General features: G+C 28.7%; 1 protein-coding gene across 2 annotated transcripts in view; it reads right to left on the bottom strand.

Annotated features, from left to right (window-relative positions):
* The window catches only part of LOC107172986 (protein O-mannosyl-transferase Tmtc1-like), a 306,219-nt gene that overhangs the window by 255,311 nt on the left and 30,629 nt on the right, over positions 1-20,279 (bottom strand). The gene's annotated exons all lie outside the window — the stretch shown is intronic.

Here is a 20,279-nt window from a genome sequence, read left to right as displayed (position 1 = left end):
AATGGAAACCTTCCCTTTCCCAGATATTTTTTTTTTTTTTTTTTGAGAATTTTAATGTATCAAAATCAAAATTCGAACGAATAGTTTTTGAATTTTTATAGTTTTGTCTGCTAAGAATAAAATGCCTATGGTACTGGGATTTAGTAGAAATGAGAAATTTTGTGATTTTAAAATGTTAGTATATACATCAGTTATCTATCAATATAAAAATTGTTGAGAATTATTCATGTAAAATGGATACTAAATATAATATTATATATAGTTTATATTTTAGTAAAAAGTATAACAATTTTTAAGGATTATTAACCTTTGAATAAATATTTTAATAATTCAGAAACCAATCATCATACTTTTGATTTATACGGTTGTACATTTTATATACAACAACATTTTAAAGAGAATTACCTGTTAAATGATTTTCTGTAAAAATAGGAATGTTCTCGTTAAAAAATCTAAAATTTTTATCGCCACAAAGTAGTATAATCAGAAATTTGATTGACATAAGTATACTTAAAAATTCTTAAAATTAAAATTTGAATTTAATCAGATATTAAAGTAAAAATGAGGGTTAGCACTGAGCATTTAATGAAACAAATTAAAAAATTAACATTTATTTAGATACATTATGTAGGTAGGTACACTATACATGTTCGATTATAATTAACACTTTATAATATTATAGTAGGCCTTATGTTACATGAATGCCTTGTAAATGTGAATACTTTTCAAACTTAAACTAAACGCTTTTAATAAATATAGAATTTGATAATTATACCTACAGCCGAATATTTTTATATTCTGGTAAACATCAAATAAGCATGAAATGTATTCAAATGTAAATTTTATTTTCTGGTTTACAAAACAAGAAATATTATTATTGTGGGTCATAAGTTACGATAGTAAGTAACATATAACTTTGAAGTTCTCAGTATACTTATACGTAAAAATGAAACGTATGGTTATAAGTTACAAAGTACCTACCTATCTTATAGTATTTAAAACTATCAACTCGGCTGAAGATTTACAAAACTTTTAAAAGTCTACAACATATGTTACAAACTATACCTATATAATATATAAGGATACACCCTTTGTCTTTACTCATATATAGAGCAAACTCATCTGCCCAGGACCTGTGTTTTACCATGCGTAATGATAAGTACAAACTTTGATAACCCCTAAAATAATGACGTTGGTTTAAGTAATAACGTAATACTCAAAACTTATATGAGCACGCTTTAACCCTCTTAAAGCTGTTTTCACATTGACGCAATTATAAGAATACGTCTGCTATTATAGACGAAGCATAAGGTACCTAAATACGCGTTTCGAAATCACGAAAAATAATTACGATCTAAATTACGACTATTATATTATAGGGAGTTTATTACATTTTTTAACAACCGCTCAAATTTATTATGATAAAAGTAGATACCATTAAAAGTTAAAGTGTAATTTGATGTATACATTTCATATCATGAAACCATTAAGCATAATACCAATTGCTGAAGCATGTGATTAATTATTCATAGTGATTCATTCATGTGTGTGATTAAAAATCAATAAATTAAAACACGAGGATGAGACGTATCGATAAACGTGTGAAATAACGGACCGATGATGAGAAAACATATAATAATCAATAATTTTATCTAATATAAGCAATAATATAATAATGCAATATCATTATGTTTTATTCACAGTCGTTTTGTTCTGCATACTCGTATTTCATTAACAATATTTTATTGACGGTATTTGAAAAACGTTTGAGATTGAGATGTTATATAATATCGTATTGGACTTCTCCGCCATAATATATCAACCGAAGAATAATAACCCTATATATATAGCAACTGATATATAGGTACGTGTATAGTGACACTCGAAGTCTTTCTCACAATATGTGTATAATAAATAAATATATATAAACATTATATGTATACGTATTTTATTATTGTTACTGCGTACAAGGGAATACTAACCCGAGAGAACGTAGAAAGCCAAAGAAACGGTGTTATATATATATATATGTAGCTGTAAATATAATATAATGATACTTTCGTTTACTGTCACTGCATCGAGAGCAATATTCAACCTCTTTTGTTGGCAAAAAAATTCCCAAAAGCAGTTTTTCCAACAGTCAAAACCGATTTCGCATTTAATAATACACAAAATATTTTTAATTAACTTAAAACAAATTTAAATTGATTTTTATGTGTATTCCAAAGTATACATATTTGATATAAAACAATTACCCATGGTTTATCAAATATCACACGAATAACCACAGTGGACCACTGATCACTTGCAGAGAATCCAATAACTGTAGACCTTTGACTTGTCTTTGGAGATGTATTTTTGAGAAGACTAGAATAATAAGATAATATACGTATCTTGATATTGTTATACAATATTCATATAATGGGTCACAAACGCTAAAAACACTACATGCAGTGGCGGCGCTAGGCGTGGGCGGTGTGGGCCATTGCCCACGGCCTCACACCTCAAAGGGCCTCGCGTTCCATAGGGCTTTATAATTAACCATAGAGAAATATGACAGAAGTTAAAAAAATTTTTAAAAGGGCCTCTTTAAGTCCACTTCGCCCACATGTAACTTTTACCTCGCCACGCCACTGACTACATGCAGGAACGACAAAGACACAAAGTGACTTGTATTATATTATGTGTTTAACTGTTCTTCACTATATAATGTAACTGATGAGGCAAACACAATAATAATATAGGGTGTAACAGAAAAACCAGTTGACAAAAAAACAAAAAAATCGTTTCTAGTTTAGTGTATGAAAAAATTATGAAAATTATATAGATAGTTATAGTTATAATGATATAAAAAATATAATTATATGATGAAATTCCTAGCACAAACATCTATAAGTTTTTTTTTTTTAAATGTTTTGGTATTGATTAAAACAAAAATTACTAAATTTTTTATACAACAAATGTGTCATGTAGGTACTGCATATTTTTATTATTACTCACGAAATAGGATTTAATAAAGACAATAGTTTATGTAATGCTATTGATAACAGTTACATAAAAGTATCGACATTTTTCGTGTGAAATTAGTATACGAATAACCAAGGCGATCACTCGCATAATATAGTACTTTATAATTGACCTCTGGCGTATCTTTTTACACATATTATATTATATTCAAAAGTGAACACATTCAGCGAAGGACCGACAGGAACGACAGACACCAAACGAAGGTGGTGTACAACTGGAGCCGTGCATTAAATATTATGTTTTTTACTATTCTTCACTATATGTTATTGGATCCAACAAACACAATAATAATAATAATAATAACAATAATATAATAGTAGCGACAGTCAGCATCGACGACGCAATGCCCCACCGGCAGCTTTAACACGTATATAGAATTCCCAAAAGACATTTATCCGATGGCGGCGGCAATATAGGAGAGCATTTTGTGTTTGCCGCTCGGTGCACCGTTGGTCGAAATTTATGTTATTGCTCGTCGCCGTTCGTTCTCGCGAAATTCCGACCAACGCAATTTCGGCGTGTGTACCTATCGTTCTGATTTACGCCACTACCGCCACCGCCACTATACCCTCATACCCCAAAACGCTTATTTGTAGTTTTAGTTTATTTGTTTATTTTATTTTACATTCACCTGTCAGCCACCACCCTCCGCCGACAACTTCGATCCGAAAAAGTAATATTTATTTATTCACGGCGACGCAAAAACATTTTGACCGCTATTCGTTGAACATAGGTATAATATTATGATAAATTATTATCATCATACATCGCATGCCATTGTTTAAAAAGTCTAAAACGATGCGGCCAAATTTGTGATTATAATATTATAATCGACAAAGCGCTGACAATTAAACACATCACGCTAGAATGCCCAAAGTTCACCAACTCCAGACAAATCCTCGGGAACCCATTAACTATGCAACAAGCACTTGGCGAAGATAACTCCAAAAACATATACGATTTTTTCAAAAACATAGGCTTAGAAAAATTAATTTAGAAAAATAATTGAATGTACATAATATTATACTCTACAAAATCCCTCTATTGTCAAACATAATGTGTCCCCATAGCTTTAAGATCAATACTCTATGACTACTATTTTGTATTTTGTGTTTACTGCAGGCTAATAACCTCAGGAGTTGAAGCCTTATTTAAATAAAAAAATAAAAATAAAAAAAATATTATAATCAAAGAGTGTTGGGGGGAGGTTGGAGTTTGGGGAGTATGCTTTTTGGTTTTTATGTTTTTCCCGTCAGCTTATTTTTATCTAAAATACGTACAATCCTCATTCAGAAAAATTTTATTTTCTTAACTCTATATTCTGTAGCATATCAACGTCGTTTTACCAAAAACAAATTTGTGTTACGTAACATAACAAAACCGATTATTAAAACAACGTTTATTTCATAACTTAGTTATAGTAATGTAAATTATAAGTGTATTTTATATTTTAATAAAAATAAATTTATTATATTTTTAAAGCGGCGTATTATAATACTCGTAGTCAAGAAAATAGGGTGATATAAAGAACATTTTCCGCATTTTTGTAATTTTAATATACCCCCTTATTTCAATCCTCTTTGATCAGTAAATATACACATCTTATTTTCTCCATTCTGAAATGAACCGTTGTCCCTTTGACGGTGCCGATGTTAAAACATAAAAATGTCACATATTTCATCGATTTAATGAAAAAAATTAATTAAAATATTGAAGTTTCTAAAAAAGCACAAACCTGGTGAAATGTGGAGGGCTAAGAGAAATTGTATTTTATGAACAACTTAAATGTTGAATACTTATCGATTTTTATGATTATTCTAAAAATAAGTTCAGACTTAATATAAGTTAAAATTTAAAAAACTCGAATAGATTTTACCATATATTTTTTTTAAATATATAAACCAATAGTAAATGGATTAAAACGTTTCAGTAAAACTTGATTTTAAGAAAAAATCTAATTTTGAACAACGTTTTTTTTTTGTATTTATACTAAAATTTCTAAAATATCAAACCTTGAGATTCTCATTAAAACTAAAAAAGTTATTTTCAAAAAACAAAGACATAGATAAAAGTTGCAAGACCTATATTTTCTAATACTATTAATTATTAAGTATTAGTTGACAAGATATGGTAGAGAATGCAAAAAGATTAACTGTTAAAGAAATGAGATTGCAGGATATAAAATATAATTTGACCGTCACAAAACATTCCTATAAAAAAATTAATACAACTTAAAATATATCATAAAATCGGAAATCATATTTCCATCAATTTTAATTTTAATCCATGTGTACATTATACTTATGTGGAAAACATGTTCAGTTACTGACCAAGGATTTTATATATCTGTAGTTGTATAATATATTATTTGTTTTTTTGTTTCTCGAAATGATATGTTTAAAATAATAAATATTACTTAAAGATATTAAAATGATTAAAAATGATATTATATTTTCATGGGACGTAAATATAAATATTAAAATGAGTTTTTTTCTTTTTTTGTTTGTGATTAAAGTTAAAATAAAAGCGATGGATATCAAAATAAATACACATGTAGTTTTAAATGCAACATTTCATTTTTTTTCTTATTAAATAGAACACGCTGGCTTTTTAGTCTGGACAAGATTATTATGAATTTATTACAAAAGGGTTTTTTATATGCTGCAGCATAAAAAAAAAGTGCAAACCCAAAATTAAGTTTTTCGTAGATAAGAATAACTATGGACCTGCGTTAATTAAGGGCCACCGTTGGTGTTTCTGTTAATTATTTTATTTTATTATTATTATATTCATTTGGTTTTTTTCTTTTTTTAGTCCATTTGAAATACGCGGTAAAAACTCGGTCTCTGTAACTTAATTTTAACCTTTGAAATACACAAAAAAAATTTTTTTTAATGATAGCCACAGTCGGAAACCGCGTTGTGTAATGAAATAATAAATTTAAATATAAAACTTCCTCTGTTATCCTCTCTCGGCCACGGGTAAATACCAGTGTACTGCGAAATAATGAATTTAGAGCCAATTTCGCCCTTTCTGGTGTTGAAATTAATTTTGTAGAACCGACAAAAACAGTATTGGTGTAAACCCACACAGTTTTCATATAATACTACGTTTCCAGCGAAACCGATGGCGAGGTCTGCAGTTAAATATATTTGTTAGCGACACTACCTCTATCATTCTATTTTTTTCTTTTTTATGCCTATCAATCTTCAAACTAACCCTCCAGTTGACTAGCAACATAATTTTATAAATCTTTTGCACTTAATTATTTTTATTATAAAAGTAAAAACAAATAATTAAATATGCTAATTTATTTATCATGGTTTTAAAATAAATGCGTTCCATAACTAAATACTATGTAAGTGTAATTTATAAACTAATAATATTATGTATGACATTTGTAAATACATATATAAGATATTATATAGTAAATTTAACCAAAAATTATTAGTTAGGTATAAAGTTTTGAAACTGTAATAGCTAACTATTACAACATTATTATATGTCGGATAAATATCAAATTTGATTTATTTTGTGTAATTTTTTGATATTGACAGCCGAATGATTTTAAAACGTTAAAATATAATTTCATCTTCATAATAAAGTATGTATGTCAAACGTTCATAGGAATATAGTATATTTTATGTTAAGTAATAAAAATAATATAAATAGTTAATTTAGTTTATATATTAAAAATTATTTTCTAAAATATGTAATTTAACTAATTTAAGAAATGTAAATGGCTTATATAATATATTTACGATAAACCGATAAACTTATTAGGTTTTCATTTCATTTCATTGAGATATAAAAATACAAATATCAAATGACGGCAGACTTAATAAGTTTTGGACCTTTAAGGACAAAACTATTACCACAATATTGCACTCAGTGCAAAATAATGTAATACACCATCACGCCAAATAATTTACAAATGGAGTACGCATCTTGTTCACAAAGAATATAAGTACTTCGTAAACACAGATATTTATTGTTTCATACAGTAATTTATATACCCATTCGTTTTTATTTTTCGTCCAAGAATAAATTTGCTAACCTAATTTACGATTCGACTAAATTAAATAATAATTATAATAAAAATCCAAAGTCGCAAACTGATGTTATTTTAATTACCTACTTAAAAGGCTATAGCACACGTGTATAATATATATATATATATATATATATATATATATATATATATATACATCGATTATAATAGTTAAATAAATGAAAAATATTATACTTATTATATTTAAAAAAAACTCATTAATTGCTTCATTATTTTAAACAATTATTGCAGTAGAACATTTTTGGTTTTAAAATAAATTGTAATTAACAGGATATAATTACACAGAAATAAATATATCGAAATCAACGAGTACAATATTTAATATTAGCGTCATAGATTAAATTGGTATATAAGTTAAGACAAAATATTGATCATACATTACCTCGTAATAATGTTATCTATATAAATTTTGAAACTGTATATTATTTTAAAATAATAAGAAAATGTATACAAAAATTGTCCCTCAAAAATAATTACCATGTAAAAATAGAAAAATATTTTATCAAGTGTAAAAAAATATCTACTTTCATACAATTTATATTCGATTAGAGAATTTAGTTGACTAAAACGAGCATCTACCTACAACGCATTTTAATATTTCCTCCGTTCTCAATAAATGAGTTTTAATCAGTCCACTCATTAAGAATCTAGTTAAAAACTTTAAATGCTTTTCCACAATTACAAAGGCATTCATTAATAAAAAAAAAGGCATGAAAATTCTTAACAATATTCAAAAAACTCACTAATTATTTTCACAAAAAACCAAGGAAAAAACTATTTTCACGATACTGTACAAACATTTTAATACGAGAGTGCAATAATATGGGAAAAATAACAACTAACTTTTTTCGTTGATTAAAATATTTTTTCTTTTTATAAAAAAAAATTAAGTTTTAAAATCTGTTTATAAATAAATATTCGAAACATTTACTTATATTAACACTTCATGTCAGATGACATGAAATCATTGTAAAGTTTAATTACACAGTTATATTTTTCTGTTCGTGTCTTTGCAAAGATATTTAAATAACAGACAGATTCTATATTTTTCCAATTTTTCATGTATTTCTTTTTCAATTTAAACTTTGTCAAGCTTTTCACTTAAAAATGTTTCAAATTAAATTATAAATATTATTAAATCCAAACAGTAACTGCAAAGATACATAAAACTTATGAATACCGTTTCATAAAACTGTAAATTTGTAAATGAAATCTACTTAAAATTGAATTGAGCTTTTACGACTCAAATCATATAACTTTTTTTCTGGTATAAAACGTTATATCTTGCAAATGTATTTAATAAATATATGTTAAATTTATGTACGGATACTGACTAGAAGCTTATTTCAAAATGTCACAGATACATCTTAATATTATAATATTATGTTTATAACTTTTGAAGACAAAAAAATATATATATATATATATATATACTATTGTACTATAATATAATAATAAAATTAAGTAATTCTGTTAAGTTTTGTCTCATAAAGGTTATTAGTTAGGTACCTTATATACATATATCACAGTAAAATAAAAATAAAATAATTCATATTTTCATAGGGAATTTTAAGGAATTCTTTTAAAAAAGATTCTTTAAGTAATATATTATTAACTAATAAAAACTGTAAACTAAAGTAAAATATGAAAATGTTTGTTTTAAATGGTTAGGTATTTTTTTCGTTAAACATTAACATTATTAGAAATAACTAATTTTCTAACGGGTTTCAACCTTGATAAGGTATTTTGGTGAAACATCGAACATGTCAATAAATTATTTGCTCCCGAATGGTACAAACTTTATTTGGAAGTAACATTCAATGGAAAACTCTAGATAGGATAAATTCTACGCGTGTCCTTTACGAATCACTCTTCAGTAAATTAACTTTTGGTGCGTAAGAAGACTAATGAGTGTCTTAACTAACGCTAAAGGATTAATACGATATTGGTCTATTAGTACATAATATTATTTGGACAGTCGTGTAAATATTCATTTGGTTCGTATTCGAAAACCCTTTGAACTAACAAACCTTATTGTAATATAATTACTCATTTTTATTTTTATTTAAAGCGTACCTACTTATTTCTTATACATAATCAATGACGCGACTTAATAAGAAAGCTGATGGTAGAGTACAAAGTCATTTAAACAAATCCTTTTATCTTAGGTGCATCGAGTGAAAAATATTCAGAATTTCGAGAAAGGGATGAGGAGGATTGGACGAATTTTCAAACCACTACTCTATCCGTACTCCAGTCAACCAACAAAATTCGATATAAACGATATATACCTACTATGCAAACTAATGACGGCGATGGGTAGCGTAATGCACTCTAACGGTTGTAACGTTTTGGAGATTTGGGCGCTATATTATACCGCAAAAGGAAACAAACAGACGGCAGATATTAACTCACTCTCCGCCACCGACCATCCACCACAAGACGACGATGGTTTCGTAATTAGCGCAGGCCGACTGTAGTAAATGCAAAATAAGAATCGTTTAAAACGAGAGACGGCATAAAGTGGCAACGTCAGTGGCGGCCTAGGAGAGAGATTTTAAAGTTGCTGGCTTATATATATATACACACAATAATGTCCTCTCGGTTGAGCTCTAATTCAGTAATGAAGTTTAGACGCATAAAACTGGCCGACCGAAAAGAAACTTGATTACGCGCGCCCGCCGAAATCCCCACCGCTGCCACCAATTTCTATCGTCATCATTTTCGTATACGGCGAAATACTCGCGGCAAGCCAATTTTATGTTTGCCCCGTCCATCAGTTTGAGACCAATGATGTCTTCATCTTCGGTTTATAACGTTCAAGCCACGACAGGTCGAACGAATGACTAATAAATAAATTGAATTATTCCCATCACGCGATTCTTCGGGGAATTTTCTCCTGACCGGAAAAACAAACGTATTGACGTAAGTTGAGCGTAACCCTTATTATGGTAGTACAAGTTTAAAAAACAGGATAAAATGATGAGATGATAAATTTTTTTTCCGACAAAGGTGTAAGGCCAAATTAACCGAATGTATAATTATATAATACTTACGTAGGGTGAGTAGGTAGGTAGGCATGTGTGTTTATTTGAGCAAACTGTAAAAGCTCTTTTGCAAGTTTAATTAGAAAACTTTCATCGTTCTTAATATTCAGTAAGATTTCAAGAGGCGACAGTTAAAAAGGGAGTGAGAGATTGGCGAGACTTACAAAATTTAGCTGACGTGAAACGTGATAAATATATTTCTATATAGAAATGGAAACTGATTCGAACAAATTAATAATTTACAGAGGTTGAGATGGAAATCAGAAGAACGGCAAAGACAGTATTATAATAATTCAGCTACGAGTGTCGACAAATTTTATCATTGTGACATTGATAACTATAAAATGAATAATTATAATTTTAGAAATAATTTGTTAATGATTGTGTTATCGCAGAAGAGGGAGGTCATCAAGGAAATTCAACCTTTTGAATAGAATACAACTGTTCATATTATTATTATGTTAACGGATAAAAATGTAACATTGTGTACTAAATATTCAAAAAATAATATCAGACAGAAACAAAATCAAAACTTTGCAAAATACTTTACTCGATATCTTCTACCACCAGTTTTGATGTAGGTAATACAAAAAAAAAACATAAGGCAACAACAAAGACAATTTTTTTTGTATTTGTAAAACAAATGTTTATAGGAACCTACTTATTCGTGTTTCTTAACTTGGAGTTTGTATGCATAATTAATTATATAAGAACTAAAAATCGAGATACGCACGCACCAACTTAAATTATATTACGACTTGTTTGTCAATGTCTTGGATTTAGTTGTCATTCTATAATAATTCGGCTATAAAAATGTGTTATTTAAAAGAATTTTTAATTTATGTACTTCAAACTATTTTTAAGACAAAACTTCATCATGTAATAACACGTAACATGAAATAATTCGATAAAAAAAAACAATTACTAGCGAAGGAATGTATTTATTATACATAGGTGCATGCGTTATATTTTATTCTTAACCAAAAATAGTAATTGAAAATTGGACTTTTCGATACCAATTACCGAGTAACTTGTTCATAGCAAAACAATGTTTTGTGTATTATGATCTAAAAACTAGTAACTTTAATCAATCTTATAGAACATATGCCTTCAGCTATTGGTGTTACCTATGAAAGGTTTTACTTGTATAAAAATAGATAAATAAATTTATATATATATATATAAATAAATAGATTTTTTTAAGTGTTTTAATGCACATTTTAAATTTACCCTCAAACTTTTCCTTCTATAGACCTACTTATTAATCATAATATCCGGCTAATCGTATTCATCAATCAATATCAAACATACTTAACCAAAATCTTTTTTTCTAGTAGAACTCTATTATCATGCATTCATCGAAAAAAAAATGAAATTTAATATAGTATGATGGTGTTCATTATTATGACAAAAGTTTATTATTATTTCTCAAAAATAATACAAAAAACAATATGGCAATTCGTGTATAAAAAAACAACAGTTATTCACAAAATGTATTTTACTGAGTTTATACATAAGGAAACAAAATATTGTGTATAATGTATGCGTTTTGTATTTAAAGTGTGAAGTGTAAAAACTTCAAAGTTCAAATAAACCACTGCTTGGATATTTTGCGAGTTCTGATTAAGTGAAAAACTTTTAAGATATTACAAAAAAACCGCTAAATATAAAAACAGCGTTAACACTTCTAAGGTGGAAAAATATATATTTAAAAAAATCCACGCAAAAGGAACTTTTTGAATATCGTTATCGCATCATTATTCACGCTTTACGCTCTTCGGATTCGTTGTAACACGGTTATTAAATTCGAACGACAGTCTAAACTTTTCCCTAAACTTTTTTTCCCCATCGTTGCTGCCACTGCCGATATAGAGTTCACTTGGTGTCGCACAATTATCGGTTTAACGGTTCAACGGGCCCAAGTTGAATGGGAAAAACGGTGGAAATACGGAAAAGATTTAAAAAATAATAAAATTTACTCGACTAATGGTTTATAAGCATATACATTTAATGATGGGAGGAAAACATGGCACTTGGCTTACGCGAATGTTTTATAATTATATAATTCAATGTCTTTGAATTGTCTGAAATCAATAACAGATAATATGAATGAAATAAATAAAGAGAAAACTTGGATAAATTAATGAGTCTCATATCCTTTTACACTCTACATGTCGGTAACGACTACGAATGCAATTTGTCTGTCTTTTTAAAAGCTGTTAAACTTTAGATTAAAAAACATATATATCTATATAAACGTTATAAATACACTAACATATTGTTATATTACTGGCAGCCAATATAATGATCCCACTTCCAACACTAGTATTATTTCAATTTAATTAAAATATTAACTACATTTTTTATGTAGCTTACACTAATTACGACTTTGTATTAATTTGATATTTTAATTACGAGATATATCTTTCTACCCTAATATCAAACAATAAGTTCTGTTTCAGGAGTAGCATAGTTAGGATTAAATTATTTAAAAATTCCAATTGTGTGTGTCAAAACAAAACACAATTTTTATACATACAAACTAATTATATTAGATAATATAAATAAATTATGAGAATCTCTATGACTTCAAAATAATATATTTAAAGGCATATTTAGTATTTACATGATTACGTTTTGAATACAATTTAAGGAATATTATATGACTATTTTTTCAAATGGGGGGGTCACTCTTGTTTTTTTAAAATTGTTAATCGCATACCGGTGATATTTTTTTCAAATTTTTCATGTAACTACTGGTAAAATTGTATTGCAGTATAATAAAATTAATTAATTAATAACATTAAAAAGAACATAATTCTTTTTCATAACAATTTTTTTTCTTCAATAAAGTACGATGCATGAATATAATACAAGTAACTCTTCCTTTCTGTAAAAAAAAAACATTATTTATATGACTATTGTATATTGCTTTTATATATATATTTTTTTTTTTCAAAATTAAACCTTTTTTCGTATTATCATTATTTCGTACAACATAGTTCTACCTTCTCCACACAGTAGAAAAATAATGAAATCTTGTTCTGTCGACAACAACGAATTTCCCGAGGGCACAAGAATATAATATTTCCTTGGACCTCACAACTACCATAGAACCTAGATGCATTTTCTAAAGTGAGTGCTTTATGTCCTTTTGAAATGTATTAGATTTAATTAGTAAGAAGTCTGAAAAATTTATTTCATTTAAAAAATTTTTAATCTTTTTAAAAATCTTTGAAAGTATAATAAATTAATTGAAATATACTAATTGTGATTAGTAAAAATTAGTATTTATAATTAACCACGATAGGTGTATAGTCGAAGTTTCTCTCTTTTTACCTATCTTTATTAAGTATTTTGTGCATTTCTCGATACTCACTAGAATAAAATGAATATTTATTTTTAATTGTTTCATTAAGCAATGCCCTGTTATCATAATTTATAACTTAATAATAATATGATGTAATGAGTATACTAACAATAATAACTATTATTAACTCTTATAATTAACAGGTACCTATAAAAATATGATGAAAGGATGATTTTTTTAAAGTTAAAAAGTAAATAGTAATTTTTTCAAAAGGCGTTATAATGTTATAGATATATTATTAAATATTTTTGCCACATATAACTCCAATGCATTAAAAATCATCATTTTTAAAAAATATATTACTTTTTTTTTAAGTGTTTTACTTTTTAGAATGACATAGCGTATATCTCATACATGATTCCATAACCCGAATCAGAATGTTATTCAGAAAATTTCATTGACTAAAAATCTAATTTCAAACGAGTAATCAATTAGCAATAATAGTATTTAGTATTTAATAAGCGTAGTTGAAATGTTGATTCACTACGTATTTCAGAAATTTAAAATATTAGTACAAATAATATATTTAATAACTGTTAAAGAAAGTCAGAAATATATTTAACACTTTGCAGAAAGCTCTATATGTTCACTTTTCACATCCAACGAAAAACAAAAAACTAGTTGATATGCAAACAAAGTTATTAATAAAAAATAAATCCATTCTACGGATGAGTGATACCAGATGAAATTGCAGATAAGGAAATTGTGAAGCGACATAATTAAATATAATAATAATATTATTTGAATATAGTTATTTTTTCAGTTAATCTAGCGCCTCCACAGAAATTTCAATGGATTCCCGCCAATGGTATTTCTATGTTATCAAAACTTAAAGCACATATCATAATATTATAAATTATAAAACGTGATTTTTATATTACATCGAAATTCTCAGTAAAATATTCTGAATTGGAATATTAAATTAATAACGTAAAAATGTATTATCATTCAGAGAGCGTAAATACCTACTTCAAAAACGATTATGATATTTAAAAAATATCATCTCGTTTTGTGATGATTTCGACAGCAAAACGTGTATATAGTAGGTTGCAGTTTACCTCTTTAAAGAATCGTCTCGTATTAAAATGCAATAACGTAATACAGTGTTTCGTTGGGGGGGGGGGGAATTGTCGATCGTTAACGTGCTCCAATATAATAGTTCGTAGTAAGTATACAGTAAGTAAGTATGTATTATATAGTTTGTGTTACGATATTATAGTCACGAACAAACTGTCAGGATAATAATAATAATGCATCGTAACGATTCCGTTACTGAAACACGTTACACCCTCAACTAACAACACTGCGGCAAAGTGCTCAACATCTAAAGTATAATAATATTACAGGTATCGCATTCGAAGTGATCAAAAGGACATTCGGCACCGTGCCGGGTGTCGGATATACGCGAACGTCGTTGGCCGCGGTCAACGCCGGAACACAGTTGGTCAGAGGGTGTGAAATGCGGAAGTATTTAATAATAGGACGTCCGGGGAAAAGAGGGGGTGCAAAACGGTGGTATTAACGACGTGCGTAATTCGGGTCGATAATTATTACGAATGTATGTGACGGCGGAGTTGGCGACGTATTATTATACCGCGCAGGTATCCTATGCATATTATATATAACGCCGGAGAAGTATTGTAGTTATATATATATATATATATATATATACCTATATCTATATTGCATTAATATATTGTCTGACCGGCCAGACAACAGTTTTTGGCACGCAGCGAACGGACTCTACACGAAAAACTGTGCGGCTGCAGTGGCGCCGCGGGCGAATCGAATTTAGGTGTGGTAAACACTTATTCATATCCCGGACACACGGAATACATAACGTTGTTTATATATGTACATCCGGCACCGCCGGACCGGATGATTTGCGGTTAATTAAGACGGGGAGAGCTTGAACAAACGATGTACAACGACTTTGACGACGTATAATATCATCCCCATTGTGCATACACGTCTTGTATATACATGGTTATTGTATGTAAATATATAGGTATAATATATTATAATACATCTGGTAAACTATATAATTATTTGCCTACTATCACGTCACCACGCGATCACGACCTATATCATGTACAGGGTGTGCAATGATAAACGGATGATGGATTTGGATGGGCTGTTACTCGTCGATGGGTGAGAGTAAATCGATGACCTAGTCACCGTTGGGTTGGTACACCTATGTGCAATTTCAGATGCGATCATGATAGGTCCTATAATAGGCACGTCGGTGCGTTCTCAATAGAGGCATTTTTCTTTCTGCAGACTAGCAATCGCATGATCAATATGACGTTTCACATGAGATGCAATGCACGAGTGTTAGATTTCTGCCTATAATATGACTGAGGTTGTATTTCATTGCGTAATATTTTGTTATTCGATCAATTTTTCCCTTTTAAAAATTCATACGATTTCGCATGGCACACTCTGTATAAACTCGCCGAGTATTATACAATAACAATAATAATAATATATACACTCTGCACCTCCACCGACGATGACGACGCTACGAATAACGCGAACCGCGGGCGTTGGTGATGATGGAATTAAATTCAATTCACGGAGGGGTTGCGATGTTTGCCCCTGCGAACAATATCGACACTGATGAACGTTATTATTATTATTATCAGATGACGGCGACCGGACGGCCAAAGTTTACCGCGACCGTAATCAGCGCTGCGTGGGTCAACCCCCTCCGCATGATGATTTTACGCGACCGAGCCAACCATAATATTATAGGCGCGATGAGCAGCTGTTTCAAAAGAAAGTTTCGTCATCGGGAAAACGATAAACATTTATTCATCGGAACTTCCGCGAGGATCACGACTTACGTCCGTTCATCTATTCGATGTGCTATTTAACAAGTCAATTTATGCCAATGAAATTTTGTTCCAAAAATACGTTCTGTGGAAATTATAATAATCGATACAATTAACCTAACCTAACCTAACCTGTAGAATCAATTCAATTCGATATATTTTTTCGAGGGGGGATATTCTACAAGCCACATGTTGAACTCCATTTTTCAACATTCTAACCTCAAACTTATTATTTAACATGTCTTTAAAAATAAGACAAAATGTCAACCTTTTTTCTTTTACAAATTATTTCATACCATTATTTGCAATAAAATGAAAAATCAGAATTCAACAGAATTTCAATTTCAGGATAAAAAAAGAGTTATAAAAATTCAACAAATTCTGCAAGCCTTGACATTTTTCCTGTTAAATACCCTTTATTTGACAAGTATTGGGTAGTAGATTAGTGAAAAAGTATTACGATTTAAGTGGATAAATATCGAATTTTGTCGAATTTCTGAAAATTTGAAAACCTGCACGAACTCTCAATCAGTAAAGAAAAAAAACCGTTTCCGACCGATTCACTTGTGGACGACTTGCAGCTTCACGTCTGACATAAAATTGATTATCTTCAACCCTGATGCGTCTATTATGGGCCGATCTATTGGGATGAATGTCATCGCGGCACGCAGGTTAATATTTTCGCAGTCGTTCACAACAAAACATACAAACCGATCGATATTCACGTTTATAATAAAAATAAATTATAAACGCAATAATGTTCCAAAAAGCTATAAAACGATTATTACCATTCCACATGACCCGACCGACGTTTTTCGATATTTCATATTTTTATTTTCTATTTTCCTAAGCCCCTCCCCCATATGGTAAGTTATCGTTTTTTGAACATAAATTGCATTAAATAACATGATATTGATTTATTGTAGAAATAATAAATTATATTTTCAACTATATCGATTAAAATCGTGAACAAGTTCGCGTTTTGTGATAATTACACATTATTCTTTTGACTCTTTGTTTGTAGTATTACCCCACAGTCAATAAAATATACCTACATTATTGATTGTTATAAACTACTATTGACACTATTGTCGTTCTATGAATTTTCTGGTGTATTAAAATACATGTATTATTATTTAATATTATCATACTAAGAATGAATAATATTATAAAATCGTCAAACGTCTGGTTCCGGTTATTATAAAATAAATGAGAATTTCTTTTTACCACGATGAGTATAATATTCAGACATACATTATTTCAATTGGTCCACTACTCACTGTGATGACTTATACCAAATATAACTGTTTGTTTAACTATTAAAAATTTAATATCCTTTTATGGGGGAAAAAATCTTTGGATATTCACTTTACTCGATCCAATAACCCTCTAAAAGTCAACACAGTGATTTGGAAAAAATCGTAAATAGATTTAGGAAATGGTTTGTTGAAAAGTTATTGGTGGTAACCTCGTGACTAAGAAAAAAGAACTGAAGCGTAAACTACGCCCGAAGGTTATGACGGGAGACAACTATCCTATTTTACTCTCGTAAATTCAATTGTAGCTATCATTGCTATAAGGGTGCGCGCGTGAAACGGTGGCGAGGGAGAAGACACTAGTAAATGAGACGGGGGAAAAAGATCTCTTACAGAATGGAAACTAAAATTCATTTGCGTTTTAGGAGAGCTATTGGTTTTTTTTTTTTTTTTTAAGCAGTAGCTTTGGTGGCAGTAGTAAACAAATCGATACCTACTATAGTAGATGCATTAATCTTAAATGAAAAAAAAAACAATCATAAGATAATACATATTACCGCATTATCGCATATCATTCTTTTTTTTCTTATAATATCTTTAGACTTATTTAAGTTGCAATTATATTAATAATTATTGCGATAATATTTAACCAACTTGTAAGAATTGTTTGAACATTTAATACCGAGGATACGAATATAATGTATTATATTATATAAAAATGTATAAGCATTTATCGAGGTAGATAAAAAAAAAAAACTATTAAGTTAATTAAAAATAGTCTGGTATTATAACGTGTTTCGTATCTGCTTAAGTATCCTACACATTTCTAAGTACCAATGTACGTAATTCATGAAACATAAAAAGTTTATGATTATTCCATTCATAGTTTAAAATACGTCATGTCTGATTATAAAATTTTGAATTGTCGTACTCAATTATTAAATACTTCGATAATAATTTAATTTTTTTTTTGAAACACACACATACAAAGTAGAAGGTACTGTCAATAGTTAATAATATATATATAGCTTAAAAAATAAATATTTTTATATACTAAATATTTTTTATTAATAATTTATTTTGGATAATCACTTACCTAACCTACCTATACTTTCTTTTTATGAAACAAAAAGGTAAAATCAATTCTAAAAAAAGTTTAATCTTAAACAACCCTTATTCACCTTTATGGCTTGTATACTTGGGAAACTTCCCAAAAAAAGAGTAATTTAGATATATGACGAAAAAGAGAAAGTTTAACTAACATTACAGGTGTTTGTTACTAAAACAAAAGTTAGGTAGTTGTGTTGTTGTATGTACCATATTTAAATTTATAAAGTTTTTATATCACCACCAGTCATAACAAATTTTCAGTAAACATTAATTATAATTATATAAGCACATATACAGTGCCTGCTGCAATATTTTATTTCATTTTAAGTAATCCGTGTTAGAGACATGCCATGTATCGGTTTCCAGTGTTAGGAACAGATAACAAAAAAATCATCTGGATAAAGATAAAGATAACAACACTAAATTTTATCTAAGATACAGATAAAAGATAAACAAATTTTATTCATCTAACAAAAAGATAAAAGATAAAAATATTTTATCCAGATAAATAACAGATAATTATAGAAATTAAATTAAAACAACTAATTTAAAAAAACATATATAATGTCATGTAAGTACATGCCTATATAATATGTTTATTTTCGACTTAACTTATTATATCATGATGTGTATCACCAAACATTAACTTCAACATATATAATTATATAAGGAACCAATAAGATCCAAGGGACTCTAGGGAGTAACAAAGTATAAATAAAAATTTGGGAAATCACCCTGCTGAAGAAATTGTCGAGTGGACCAAAAACAAAATTCACATAGTTAATAATATTTTTGGTACAGATCTATCTAATTTTCACTAAAAAATTTATCTTTTAAATTTATCTAGATAAGTCCTAACACTGTCGGTTACAGCACAATTGTTTGAGTTCAATCGGTTACATAATATATAAGCAACCACCACTGCATCTACATACTTCGGTGTCGAAACAATTTCGACCGTGGTTCGTATATCCATATTATTATATTGTTTCATCCTAAAATTCCATAACCCAACAACATTATAATCGGTTTCGCGTTCCAATGTGATTAGCGGAACTCGTAAGTTCATGCATTTGCATATCAATTTCGTTAATCCCCTGAGCGAATGGACGGAGCGAGGATACAAAATCGTTTCACGGTTGTCTGTCATCGCACCAATCAAAACACCAATAGCGTTTATTTTGCATATATTTTATTTGCCTTTTCCCCGGAATTGCTTTTAATTATTATTTTAATTTCCAATATGTATACAATACACGTTTTCAAAAATAAGTATGACTAGCTGTATAGTGTATATGGTTTGTTTATAAATGGGGTTTCAGCATAAATACAAAACTCCACAAACAATTATTACCTATATCCCTAAATAAACAATTTATGGAAAAAATTATATGGCAAAACTTTGAATAATGAGTATTTCAATTCCTATTTGTGTGAATCCAATTAAAATTTAATATTAATTATCATATCATGTCATAAAAATTAAAAAGTAATTATCTCATGCACATCTTATAGGTACTTACTAATATTTTTTTCAGCAATAATTTAATATTCCCATTTTTT

Source organism: Diuraphis noxia, unplaced genomic scaffold, assembly GCF_037042655.1.
Source record: "Diuraphis noxia isolate RWA-SAM2 unplaced genomic scaffold, SU_Dnox_SAM2 contig0004, whole genome shotgun sequence".
NCBI lineage: Eukaryota > Metazoa > Arthropoda > Insecta > Hemiptera > Aphididae > Diuraphis > Diuraphis noxia.
This window is presented reverse-complemented; position numbering and strand designations above follow the sequence as displayed.